General features: G+C 46.4%; 1 protein-coding gene across 8 annotated transcripts in view; it reads left to right on the top strand.

Moving 5' to 3' along the window:
- Positions 1–2,308: 2,308 nt before the first annotated feature.
- Positions 2,309–12,702, top strand: part of BMAL1 (basic helix-loop-helix ARNT like 1) — a 105,118-nt gene continuing 94,724 nt past the window's right edge. For all 8 annotated transcript variants that reach the window (XM_070428279.1, XM_070428282.1, XM_070428281.1 and 5 more), the window contains exon 1: positions 2,309–2,426. The gene's annotated coding sequence lies outside the window, so the exon portion shown is untranslated. The remainder of the gene's footprint in view (positions 2,427–12,702) is intronic.

Raw genomic sequence — 12,702 nt, 5'->3', positions numbered from 1 at the left:
TGTAGAAAATTTTTTTTTGCCAAGCCCTACTTGGAGACAATATTCAATGTGCATACTGACCAGCACTGGCAGACTGTAACACCCATCTTGCTTTACATATCACACTTCTATCAGTGCAGCCTAAGACAGCATTCATTTATTTTGGCAGCCACACTTCACTGAGGACTCAGATTGAATTGTTTGTCACCCAAGATCCTTTTAGTCTTGGTCTTACATACAGCTATTAAGATACCTCTGCTGCTGTCCTCGCTTTCAGCAGTTGGTTTCCCAGGGCAGGACCCCCCACATTTATCCCTGCTAGAGTCAGTCCATTGCTACAATACTGCATTTGACTTGTGCTGTGTAATGGTGTTGCTTCCCCTCCTGGCTTTGTGTCATCTGGAAATGTGATGCAGACCCTCTGGGGTTTCATTCAGAACACTGATAAAAGTTCTGACATTTGGGCCCTGGAGAGAGCTTTATGTCATCCAGATGGTAACTGGTGTGGTACAAAGGTTCTAGAGTCAAATAAACCTGGTTTGAATTATGGCTCTGCTACCTACTGTGTGACGTTGGACTAGCTAGCTAAACTCTGAGTTTCAGTTTCCTCGTCTGTAAAATGGGGCTGTGAGGATCAAGGGAAAAGATGCAGGGAAAGTATTTAGCACAGAGTAGATGCTGCACAAATATTGATTCTCTTCACCCTTTGTTCTGGTCAACATGGATTCATTAATCAGCATCTTTTGGTTGTGGTTACTTAACCACAGTTATTCGTCCAATTAATTATATACTAGAATCCAGGTCCATATTTCTTCATCTTGTCTACAATATCTTGAAAAGTGCATTGCTAAAATCCCACTTACATACAATAGTTTCCACTTGAAATCCAGGCAGAGACAAAATAAACAGCAGTATGATTCCACTTGCATGTAAACTTAGGAAAATAAGCTACCAATGAAGCTGGTTGACCTTGAAAGCAGTCCACATTTGGGCCACAGGCACTATTGGGCAACCTCTCTGTGCCCGGCAATGAGCTGGGGATATGCAAAAGTTGTACAATGATTAAATGCAGTATCTGTGTTCAAGGAATAAGGCTAGTATTCTAGAGTCTTAGGGGCTAATCTGGGTCACAGAATTGAGTGCAATGATTTAGTTCTATTCGATCACTATCTAGTCAGCAAACATTTATGGAGGGGGCTCTTACTCAGTGCCATCTCACCCCTGTTAGGTGCTAAAAGGGGTGTGGGCGAGTATAACAAAAAAGAAGACACCACCGTCCTTGTATTCAGGGAGCTTAACATCTGGAAGGGGTGGGAGTTCTTTGTGCCAAAAGCCCTCTGCTGAGTGCTTGAAATGCAGAAGACAGATTCTGTCCTCTCAGAACCCAAGTTGTATCTTATTATGAAATGTTTATTTTCTGTAACTATTTGTTTCTGTCTGTCTCACTCAGGGGGCAGATATTTGCGGTAGAGACAGCGGCTGCTGGGATGGTGTCTGCCACACAGTAGGTGGTCAAAACACAGCTACTGGAAGAAAATGCAGTGGAATCGCTCCAGGTTTGTTTTCATTTTTGAACGAGAATGACAGCTCCAACGGGACGCTTGGAGGTCAGAGTAACGATGAGAAGGTAAGAACACTTGGATGGAAAAGCCTTCTAGAAATACTAAGTATTCGTTCTCACATTTGGACTTTGGCAAACCAGTGTGTTTTAGGCACTCGAGTTCCTAAAATTGATTTCCTCGATAGAGTTGGAGGCAGGGAAGTGAGGCAATGCTTTTAGTCAGGGTGCCCCAAATGAAGACGGGGAAGGAGGAGAGGTGATAGAGGTGTGCCAGACGCCAGCCACGGACCCAGGGGAGAGGGACATCCCGGGCACCAGCAAGGATGCGGAGTCTGCACCCGCAGAGGCAACGCGAGTGACAGACCTGAGGGGAAAGGGAGAGGGCAGGGGCGAGGAAATCCAGGGAAAGCGCGCCGATTGGCCCTCTGCTCGGGGCGTGCTCTTAGTGTGCCAAGCGATTGGTGGCGGGAAAGTGGCAGGTAAACCAGCCCCTGCCGCCTCGCCATTGGCCAGAGGCCTCTCCAGCAGCCACACAACTGGCCAGCGGAGCGCCGAGCCGTGCGCGGATTGGCCGAGGGTAAGGGCCGAGGCCGGCTTGCTTCGGACGCTCGGATTGGCTGGCAGGAAGAGGCAGGTATCCGGCCTCCGCGTCTCCTCCATTGGTGGGCGGGGAAAGGGGGTTGGGCACAGTGATTGGTGGGCGGGGGGCCGGGCCTGGGCCGGCGGGGAGCGGATTGGTCGGAAAGTAGGTTAGTGGTGCGACATTTAGGGAAGGCAGAAAGTAGGTCAGGGACGGAGGTGCCTGTTTACCCGCGCCGGACTCACCGCCGCCGCCGCCGCGGGATCCAAGTGGGGGCGCGGGCGCGGGCGCTCCCGGCGAGCCACGGTGAGTGTCGGGCTGGCTGCTGGCAGCGGCATGGCCCCGAGCACCCCGCCGGGGGCCGTTAGCACCTTGGCAGGCGCAGCGACCCCGCCGCCGCCCGGGTCGCTGCCCGGCCGCCCGGGAACCTTGCCCGACGTGCCCGCTGCCGGCCTTAAAGGGCCCGTGCTCGCTCCCTGCCCCCACCGGGGCCGTGAAGAGGCTGCGCCCCTTAAAGGCGCCGCGCCCGTCCGCCCTCATCATCCCTCACGGGGGCTGGCGCTGCTGGGTAGGAAGGGCAGAGGTGCCGCAGGCGTCCCTGAAGGGACCGGGAAAGTACCTACGTCCCCTCCGCGGGCATCGCTACCTGACGCAGGGAGGGAGCAGCCAGCTGCCCCTTAAAGGGACAGCTCCGCCTTTTGGGAGCAATGACCGACTGAGGGCGAGTCCTAGAATGTATCCCCGGGAAGCTGCGTGGACCCCGAAGGGGTCTATCCTTGACGGCTGCATCCCCAAGGGCGTTGGGCGAGCGATGCCGCTTCTGCCCTTCCTCCTCCTCTCCTTCACTTCCCTTTTGGGAGCCTGCAGGGCTGGGTGGGGGCGGGGAGGGCGTCTCCTTCGGGCTTAGGGAGTCCGAGCCTGCCCGCCCCTTTGGCCCTAATCGCCGGGGCTAGTGCTGCACCCGGGAATTCCCGGTCCGAGCTGGGGCCGACCCCAGCGTTCGAACTTTAGTCCAGTCTGAGTCGTCTGGGTTCTGGGCAGCCCCAGGAGGAACCCTTGTGGGTATGGGAGCAGGTGCCCCACGGCGCGGGGATGTCTCCCGGCGTCCAGGTGTGGGCCCGCCGCCGGTCCTGGAGCCCTGGAGCGCCGCGGAGGGCGCAGCGAGGCAGGCTTTAGCGCCAGGTTTGACAGATGTCAGAGGAGAAAAAGGTTCCCGCTCTTGATTGCCGGGGCGTTGACAGTCAAAAGAGCTTTCGTTTGCTTAGAGGAAAAGTAGAATAGAAATTAATGCCGACCTTATGGGGCACGAGTCAACCACCCCAGGGGTCGGGAGAGCTGGCTGCGGGACACGCGCAGGTGCCGGCGGCGCTAGGCGCTCAGCTCTGGGAAGGGCGACACCCGCCTTTGGCGTCTGTTGTCAAGTTTGTCTTGGCCGGTGGGGGCACCGGGCTGACGTCCCTCAAACCACAGTCCCTGCTCCCTTTTCCCTCCCTCAAGGGCTAGGGTCCTTCTCAGGCACCCAGCGCTGTTTTGGCATTTTGGTGCTTGTGATCCCTCTGCTTATATAGTTACTGCTCGACAGGAATTATTAGCCAAGTTGTATCGTCCAGCTCCCAGAAATAAGATTCGATATTGATGAAGACACATTTCTTGACTATTATATCTGTATTTCCAGGGTCTTCTTTAAAAAAAAAATCCATAAAAACTGCTGATGCATCTCATTTCCCTCAACACTTGTTTGTCATCTGCCCTTCTGACATCTGCTGCTGTTCCCCCTTTAATCTATTTTTATATGACAGCTATTATTTTAATTCTTCTGGTCCCATTGATATCAGGATCTGTCAATTTGGGTTGGTGGAGTTTTTAATGTAATGGTTGAATCATGAGCTTAAAATAATCATTGCTTCTCCTGAGCAGTTTCAAATAATCTCATGCTCTCTGTTCTTGCAAGAAATCGCTGCTGTTAAATTCGATGTTCATATCAATGAAATTCCAAAAAGTATTTTTAAAACACAAAATTAAATCTTTCAATCCATGCTGTTACTGAGTTATTTAATTGATAAGTCTTTAAAGCAGTTTGTTGAACATATTTAAAAGGCTTTAAAATGATTTTGAAATTATCTGTAGGATCTGAAGCTGAATCTGTAGAGGCATTTTGGTTTTGTTTGTAACTGTAGCCAGTGAATAATGATAATATTATTAGGTTAAAAACATAGTTAAATATGTACATTATTCCAACCCATAAAATTTTAAACGAGAGAGAAAGAGAAAGAGAGAGAGAGCAACAGGTGTGGTGGAAGAGCACTAGCCTGAGAGTTAAAATACCCTGGTTCCAGCCCAGACGTGGGCTTTCATGGCTATGCCGCTGGGGCAAGTTGCTGAGCTTTTCTGGGTTCTGGTCGCCTCAGATGAAAAATAAGGCAGTTAAATGAGGTGATCTCTAAAGTTTCTTCTGCTATAAAGTTCTATGTGTCTCTAAATATTTAATACATTTGAATTCAGGTTGGTATTTTACCTGCTGAAACCCCTAGAATATCTGAGCTGAAGTCCTATTTTCATAGAAACTTAAACACATGGTGTTTTAAAGAATCCATTTCAAATGATTTATAAATAATGACTTCTTAGGAGTTTGTCTACTATTTACAAAAAAGGTTTGCCTACCACAGGGAGGAAAAGGAAGTGGCCATGCTTTCAGATTTATCCCTCCACACCGACAGTCTCTACCCAGTTTATATACTGAATGATGGACAAACAGTGTAGAAAGACTTGGCTATGTTAACAGACTCTGGGAGAATATGAAAAACTAAATATTTCATTTGTCTTTGACATAACAGTTGCCTTCCTTTTATGAGCTTACTTTTATTTGTGATTCCATCATCAACTTTCACTGCAGTGGAAGAAAGTCAATATTAAAGAAACATTGCCCCTCACAATGTTATAATTATAGGTGGTGATTTTAGTTACTGTCATGATAAACACGTGCAGGGAAGAAAAAAAAAATCCCCTGTAGACCATAAGGTTCAGTTAGGAGCCCAGAAATAGGCATGTTGCCCTTTTTCACAGTCCTTTCTCTCCTCATTGCCACTTTATCATAATACCCAGACACTCCTAACTCCATCCACCCTGGCTGTTCTTTCTTTCTTTCTCTTCCATCCACCCTGGCTGTTCTTTCTTTCTTCTCTCTTCTCTCTCTTTCTCTTTCTTTCTCTCTCTCTCTGACTTAAGCTCCCTTGGTATTCTTCCTTCCTGCCCATAATGTCCTGTCTCCCCCTCCCCCCCCCCCCCCCCGCCCCGCCCTCCATCTTCTCCTCTCCTTCTAGTTCAGGAAAAGCAAGTGGATCTCTCCTCTGTTCCCTCTTCTTGGAACCTCACTTTGGGTGGGAGCCTGTGTCTGGTAGCAGGAACTAGGACTCGGGTTCAGGCTGTGTTGCATTGGACAAGTGCTTGACTCTTCTGACTGCAGGCAGGCTCCTTTTCTGTGGTGTAATGACAGTGCCTGCCTCGTGGATCTGTATGAGGATCAAGGGAACAAGAGAGATGATGCATGTAAAATGCCTGGCACACAGGAAGCCCTCCCCCAGTGCCTGCTGCCACTCCTTCCCACCACTGCCAGAGTCCTCTCACTGGAATATCCTCCGTATTGTTTTTCTTCAGCCTCCTTACCAACCCCAGAAAAACCTTTGTCTTGATTTAGGAGAGGAAGGATGGAAGGCAAAGAAACAGATCTGTTACAAGCCTGCTTTCACATGTCTATACTTGGTCCCCCTGTGTCTCCATCCCTCGCCCTCCTCCCTGCCTGGCAACCTCTCACAAGGCTGCAAACTTTCACCTCCTCTGCTCTGTCATCTGGTCCATCCTTAGGTCCTGCCCTCTGGCTTCTCGCTCTACCACCCTTCTCCATATTTCTTCTGAAAGATCTCAAAACTTTAAATCTTGAATTCCAGGGGCCATTCTTTGTTCAAAGTAATTGTTCTTGGCCCCTTTGCAGCTTTTACCCTGCCTGTCTTTCCCTCCTTGAAATCCCTTCCTTCCTCTATCTTTGGGTCATGATGCTTTTTTGTTATTGTTGTTGTTCTCTTCCTGTATACCCTCAAGGTAGGTGTCTGTCTATCCTGGCCTCCACTGTTCACATTATCTCCTTTGCCTAGAGTCCCATTTTTAGTCCTGATCTGTCTCTCCTGCTTCAGCTGCCAGCAGGTTCACTGCACACACTTGCAGCAGCCTGTAGCCAGCATTGTGGCCTTGGAGTTAGATTGCAAACTGCTTGTAAGCACTGTCATCCTCCTGGCATCCTGGTGCTGTACCTTTTCACCCCTAAGCTGTCCTGAGACACAGTTTGGTTGGGTGGTTAACAATACAGACTTTGGAGCCAGATTTCATATCCTGTTTTTTAACCAGGTTTATGACTGTGGTCAAGTTGCTTCGTTCTCTATGTCGTGGTGTCCTCATCTACAAGACTGGGGTCTTTGTAGTCCCTATCTCAATGAGTTGCAGTGTGGATTAAATGAGTTAAAACATTAAAAATGCATGAAGCTATTCATGGCACATAGTAAGCACTCAATGAATGTTAGCTGTCTGCATTGCTGCTGCTCCTTGCTTCTCCATAGCCAGCCCACCTGTCTACCAGGCTTTGCTGTGTGCACAGGACTGTCCAGTCAAACTGAAGGACTTTCCATTCCCTGGACCAGCCCTTGGCCTGTCCCATGTCCCAACCTTCTCATGTCCAAATCCTACTTGGCTTTTAGACCCAGCTCAAATGCTTGGTGCCCCAGGAGCTCTTCATTTTGTTTTTCTTCCTCCCCATATCTAGCAGTCATGTGCCCCAGCTCTTGGTCTACCTGATTCTCGTAGGTACTGCTGCATTCCATGTTGTGTTGGGCTGTCTCTGGGAATATCTCACTTGGCTGGGAGTCCACCTTGGTTTTCCAAAATGACAGGCACAGGGAGCCTTCAGGATATGCTTATTCCAATTAACTGTCTGGGGGAGGAGATGGGATGGGTTAGGCACTCAGGGACGAAGCAGCTGGAGGGAAGGGGGCTACACCAGTGGAGAGGTGGGGGCATGAGATGAGGAATGCAACAGGGGCACGAATGGACATGATCACGAGTAAATAAATAGTCTACATGGAAGGAGAGTTTGAGTTGGGGACTTCACCGCTGGGGAGATGGAATTGGATAAGCTTTAGTCATCTTTGTTTCGGGGGAATGTTGAGTGCTGACATTTGGTGGCAAATGATTTTTATGTTAGTACATGCTATTCTTTTAAGTGGTATAAATTCTTGTTTATCCAGCATGGTTAAAGAAGGGGTTGGATGGTCTGCCTAATTTAATATTTTGGTTAATACTCTACCCATTGGATTTTGTACATATGCTGAGTAAAACATTTACATGTTTTCAAAAGTCAAAAGAAATCTTATGGAGCTAACTGCCTCTAGCTGCTAACCACTAATTTGAAATGTGTGACCTAGGCAAATTAGTTAGCGTCTTTGAGTCTGATTTACCTCATCTGCAAAACAGGAATAATAATGATGGTAATAGCAGTTAAGATTTATTGAACACTCTATGTTTGTCATCTTACGTTTATTAACTTGCTTAATCCTCATAACAACCCATGAGGTAGGTGCGATGATTATCCTCACTTATCCACAGTGTGGTGGTTTTGTAAACTGCTCAAGGTCACTCAGCTGGGGTGGGGTGGGGCAGGATTTTTTCATGGGGACTCCAGAGTCTGCTCTCTAACCACTGTAGCAGTTGTCTCCTGGGAGGAACCACTGATTAGATCCTGTACTCGAGCCTCCCAGCACCATGCCAGGAGCCTACTAGGCCCACAATAATTGGTGACCAATCTTATTGTTGACAAATGGGGTATGCACCTCCTTTTAAGCAAGACTGAGGTCCTTGGCAGCGGGCGCAAAGACTACATGTTTGGCTACTACCCTAGTGCAGTTACAAGGGCTTGTGAGCATTATTCTCACTCATATCCTGTTGTGCATTTCTGTTTCTCTTGCTTATTCCTGCCCTTCTGCAGCGTTGCTCTTACACAGGCCTTGTGTGGCTCAGCTAGCCCCTCCGCAGGCAGCTTCTTGTGTAAGATGAACCTCTGAACAGAACTCATTACCCCCACCCCCAGGTCCCCATCATAGCCATCTGCAGATCTCCTCACTGGGGCAAAGACCTTTTCAAAGTCTCTCAGCTTCTTCCTCCTCTCCTCAGCTCCTTACCCTAAAGACAGATGTTTGCAGCCTTGGGCTGTGTGTGTGTGTGTGTGTGTGTGTGTATTTTTAATGCCAGTTTTTCCCAAATACATTTATATAGTAAGGGAAACATTGTTTTATGTCAAGAACCTGTTATATAAAAATATATTATATAATGTTAAAATATATACTGCACAGGGAAGTTAGATACTACTTTTTTTTCAAATAATAAAAAAGGATAAACAAAAGCTATACTGGATATAATTAATCTCGGATTTGGATGGCATGGAAAGACATGCTCTTCCCTCACAGCTATCGTTTTGAACCTCTGTTAATCCTCCTTGAGTGCTCCAAGTGTAGGATGTACGGGAAGTTGACCTGAATCTGCCATGGAATCTATTGTGACATATTCTGGAAATCATCTATTTTTAAGGAGGAAAATGCCTTGACATCTTGCTCACTAACATCTCTCAGGTCTAAGCAAAAGGAAGCTCTTTTTGTCCCACGTACTCAGACCATTCAGGTAATGGTCTAAACATGTACTAATCAGTTTTTGGCTTTACCTGCTACATCCTTCAATTCTTCCCACACGATATGGCCAACTTTGCCTTCCAAGAACAGCCCTGTTGCCAGCGGCATGTGGTTGACTCCCCTGTGTCCAGTCCTCAAGGCTCTCCCATCTGATCCCGTTTCTCTCCCCCCTCCCCACCCCCCGCTGCCATTCCCAGAGGAGCCTAGTGCCTGAAGTTCAATTTTGCTTGTTTCTGCCCTGCCCTGGCTGGGCCACCCCATGATATACTCTCTGTTGCTGTATGTCTTTATTCACATCACTTTGTTGACCTGAGAGGTTCTCTTCTCTGCCTTGACCTCTCTCTCTCTCTCTCTCTCTCTCTCTCTCTCTCTCTCCCCCTCTCTCCCCCCTTTTGATTGCCAGCCATTCAGCCATTCATTCATACTTCATATTTAGAAAGTTATCATATTGTATTTAATCAAGATGGCCAGTTCTCTCATTTTTAAATTGTTTCGTGAATAATTATCTTGTCCTCATTTCCCACTCTCCAACTCTACTCATTTACTCATTCTGTGAAGTTTATTGGATGCATATACAGCACTGAACAAAACAGAGTTCCAGTAAGAGGAGACAGACAATAAACAGTTAAACATGTTAACTCCTGTCAGTGATAGATGCTAGGAAAGCAATCAACTAGAGTAAAACAATAGCGATGATGAATGGTAAGAAGGAGGTTGCTTTAGCTGGGAAGAGGTAACATATGAGCTCAGCTGCAGGAAGATCTGGGGGAAAGTATCCCAGGAAGAGGGAACAACAGTGCAAAGGCCCTAAGGTTAGAGGTAGCTTGATTGTTTTTGAGGAAAGTAAAGGCCCGGGTAACGGTTATGAGTTCCTTATGTTCAGATGTTTTATCCTCCCTGTATCCCTTAGCTCAGTGCTAGAAAGGCCCTGTAAATACTTGCATACAGAATTGGAGCATTTGCCCTTGGTTATATCCTATCTAATAAAGAGGGAATATGCTAATTGACCCTTATGCCATCTCAAAGATGGCGGCACCCACAACCAATAAGGAGGGAACATGCTAATTGACTGCCCCGCCCTCAAAGATGGCGGTGCCCACAGCCACAAGATGGTGGCACCCAGTCCCCTCAGCCCCGCCAGGGTGGCAGGCACACGGCAAGGCCAGGCCTGCCCCCAGCCTTGCCGCATGCCTGCCTCTGGAGTCCCCCAGTCCTCTCTATCCCCCAACCACCCAGGGCTGGCCCGAGGCGCAGGCAAGCCTTGGATGGCGGCTGCCCAGCTGCCCAGGGCCTCCCAAGGCTTGATGGAGATGTCGCCTTCCCCTGATCTCCGAGTCACCTCCTGCGCCTGAGAGCTCCCGGACTATGAGAGGGGGCAGGCTGGGCTGAGGGACCTCCCCCATCCAGTGCATGAATTTTCATGCACCGGGCCTTTGATATTGTATAAATAGCAGTTTACTGTACTGTGCTCAGAAGACTTTTACTAAAACATATTACATGTAAGCAAATTAAGGGTTTGAACGGCTTTCTCATAAATGTACCCTTAGCATGAATCACCAACTATTACTGTTTTAAGTCTTTTTAGTGTAGAGCTTCAGACTTCAGGATTGTTTCACATGCACAACCATCTTAAAAACAGGTTTTGTTCCAACAGTTCATTTGTAAGGCAGTTGATGGAAATTTAGGATAAATTTTTCTATAGAAAAAAAATGAACTAAATGGTGGTTTAGTTCCCAGGCAAGCCCACAAAAGCCATTTACTGCTGCCTGTAGCTGAAACCATACTGTTTAGTACTAAAGCGTTACCAGAACTAATTAAGCCTTCTGAAGCTAGACCCCTCATCTACATGGCATTATAGGTCATTTACTTTTAGTATTACTCATTAGAGACCCATTTTCCTTTGTCACATCTCTTACTATTTCTTCAGTCTGTCAGAAAGTTTTATAAAAGAGATTTTTACCTTTGTGCCTTTAAGATTTTGTTTCATGTGTTACAAATGAGACAATGGTGTGGAGAGTGGGGAAAGCCCTGATCTGGGAGTTGGAAGAGGTCCAGGCTCCAGTCTTGGCCAAGCCATTGACTTACTGAGTTACTTCGAGTAAGTTGCCTTCATTGAACTTTGATTTCTCAGGTCCTTGTTGGCTATGAAATCTTGTTTTCTCACTGTTACAGGAAAATATGTGTGTGTGTGTGTGTGTGTGTGTGTGTGCGCGCGCGCGCATTATTATTATTATTTTAAGCCTACCTTCAGATGGCTACATAAATTTCTTTTTGACGAAGTAGATCACAGAAAAATGAGGAACTCAAGAAGTTCCCATGCATAGTGCTCAACAGTTACGCATTCAACATGAACCTTGATTTTGATCTGCTATCTGTCTTGATAAATTGAAAGAAATTTTGTCCTAGAACTTTTGGTCCAGATAAGATTCCTGTGTTCTTGACCAACTTATCTTCCATGTAATTATGTAAATCTATTTTCTTTTTAACTCTTAAGTATAAAAATGGTGACTATGGTTTGTTGCTTATGAAATATACTTATAAGTGCCCTTAGGAAATGAAATGAGTTTGCGGGAGAGAGCAGAGCTGAAAGAGTGTGGGATCAAAACAGTTTTAAATGTTAAATGCAAAGCTATTTTCAGTATCCTGCTGGAAGAAAAAAAAAATTTTTTTTTTAAGGCTTCAGAGGATACAAGAAGTTTCTGCTCCAAAGGAGAAAAGAGCCTCAGATTTTGCTGTGGTAAAAACTACCTACCTCTCTATTACCAACCCTGCCTCTTTTCCCACCTCTGAGTTTTGTTTTGTGTTGTTGGTATTTTTTTTTGTTTGTTTGTTTGTTTTTGTGTATGTGTTTTTTGCATCAAGTGCCACATTTGCTATTTGGGAGGTTTGATATTTAAATAATGATAGAAGCAGAGCTCAGCTAGGGTGTTAGGAACTTAGATTTTAAGTGACTTAGGATGCTGAATGCTATGCTGTGAACTTCCCCATTCGATTCTAGACTGAGGGACTCCTCATTGGTAGTGACAGAGCACTTTTAACACTGCCTCTGTTTGGTCAGTTGAGTATGGTACTTTCCACTTTTTTCTTTTTTCTTTGCTTGAAGGCATAGCAAGGAGTTGGTACAAAAAGTTGTTGCTCTGTGGATTTCACTTTGGAACTAGAAGGTGGCATTATAACCAGTCTTCCTCCTTAGATTCTGGAATATGAGCAGTTATTTTGTCCATTTAGTTGCTGTATCCCCAGCAACTAAGACAGTGGCTGTGCAGCATAGTCACTTAATAAACAGTTGTTGAATGAGTGAATTCATTTGGGAAAACCTCAACTCTTTCCCTTTCTGATAGTGCAGACTTGTGAGCTTGGTCTTACAAGGGACCTTGGAGTTTAGGTCACCATTTCCTTTTGACATTTTATTCTTCAGGTTGGCCATATATCAGTATCTTTTATTGATTATCAGGAATTAACTGGCAGTGGTTGTCCCTGCCCTACTGATGTTCATCTTTATGTTATCTTAACTTGGCTTCAAAGTACAGCAAATTAATAGCTGAGCCACATCAACTCAAAGAAAACATGTATTTGTTTGGGCATAGTACTACACATTTATTTGTTCAGTCAACAAATATCTGAAGGGCTATATACCAGGCACCATGCTGGACCCAGAGGAAGAGCAGAAATGATTGTTGTGGCCAAAGAGCCTGCAATTTCACCTACTGGTAGAAGATAACCCCTGGCCATGTATAATGCCAATATAGTGGTCTAGAGTCTAGACTGTCTGCAAGTGCTACAGAGGTTTAGAAACGAGAAAGAGCTTTGTGACGAGGAGGAGGCTTCATGGAGGTGACCAGTTTGAATCCTGACCT

This window comes from Myotis yumanensis, unplaced genomic scaffold, assembly GCF_028538775.1.
Source record: "Myotis yumanensis isolate MYYU_CA2020_CCGP unplaced genomic scaffold, mMyoYum1.0.hap1 SCAF_10, whole genome shotgun sequence".
NCBI lineage: Eukaryota > Metazoa > Chordata > Mammalia > Chiroptera > Vespertilionidae > Myotis > Myotis yumanensis.
Note: the sequence above shows the minus strand (reverse complement) of the source record. Positions and strands in the feature narration are given on the sequence as shown.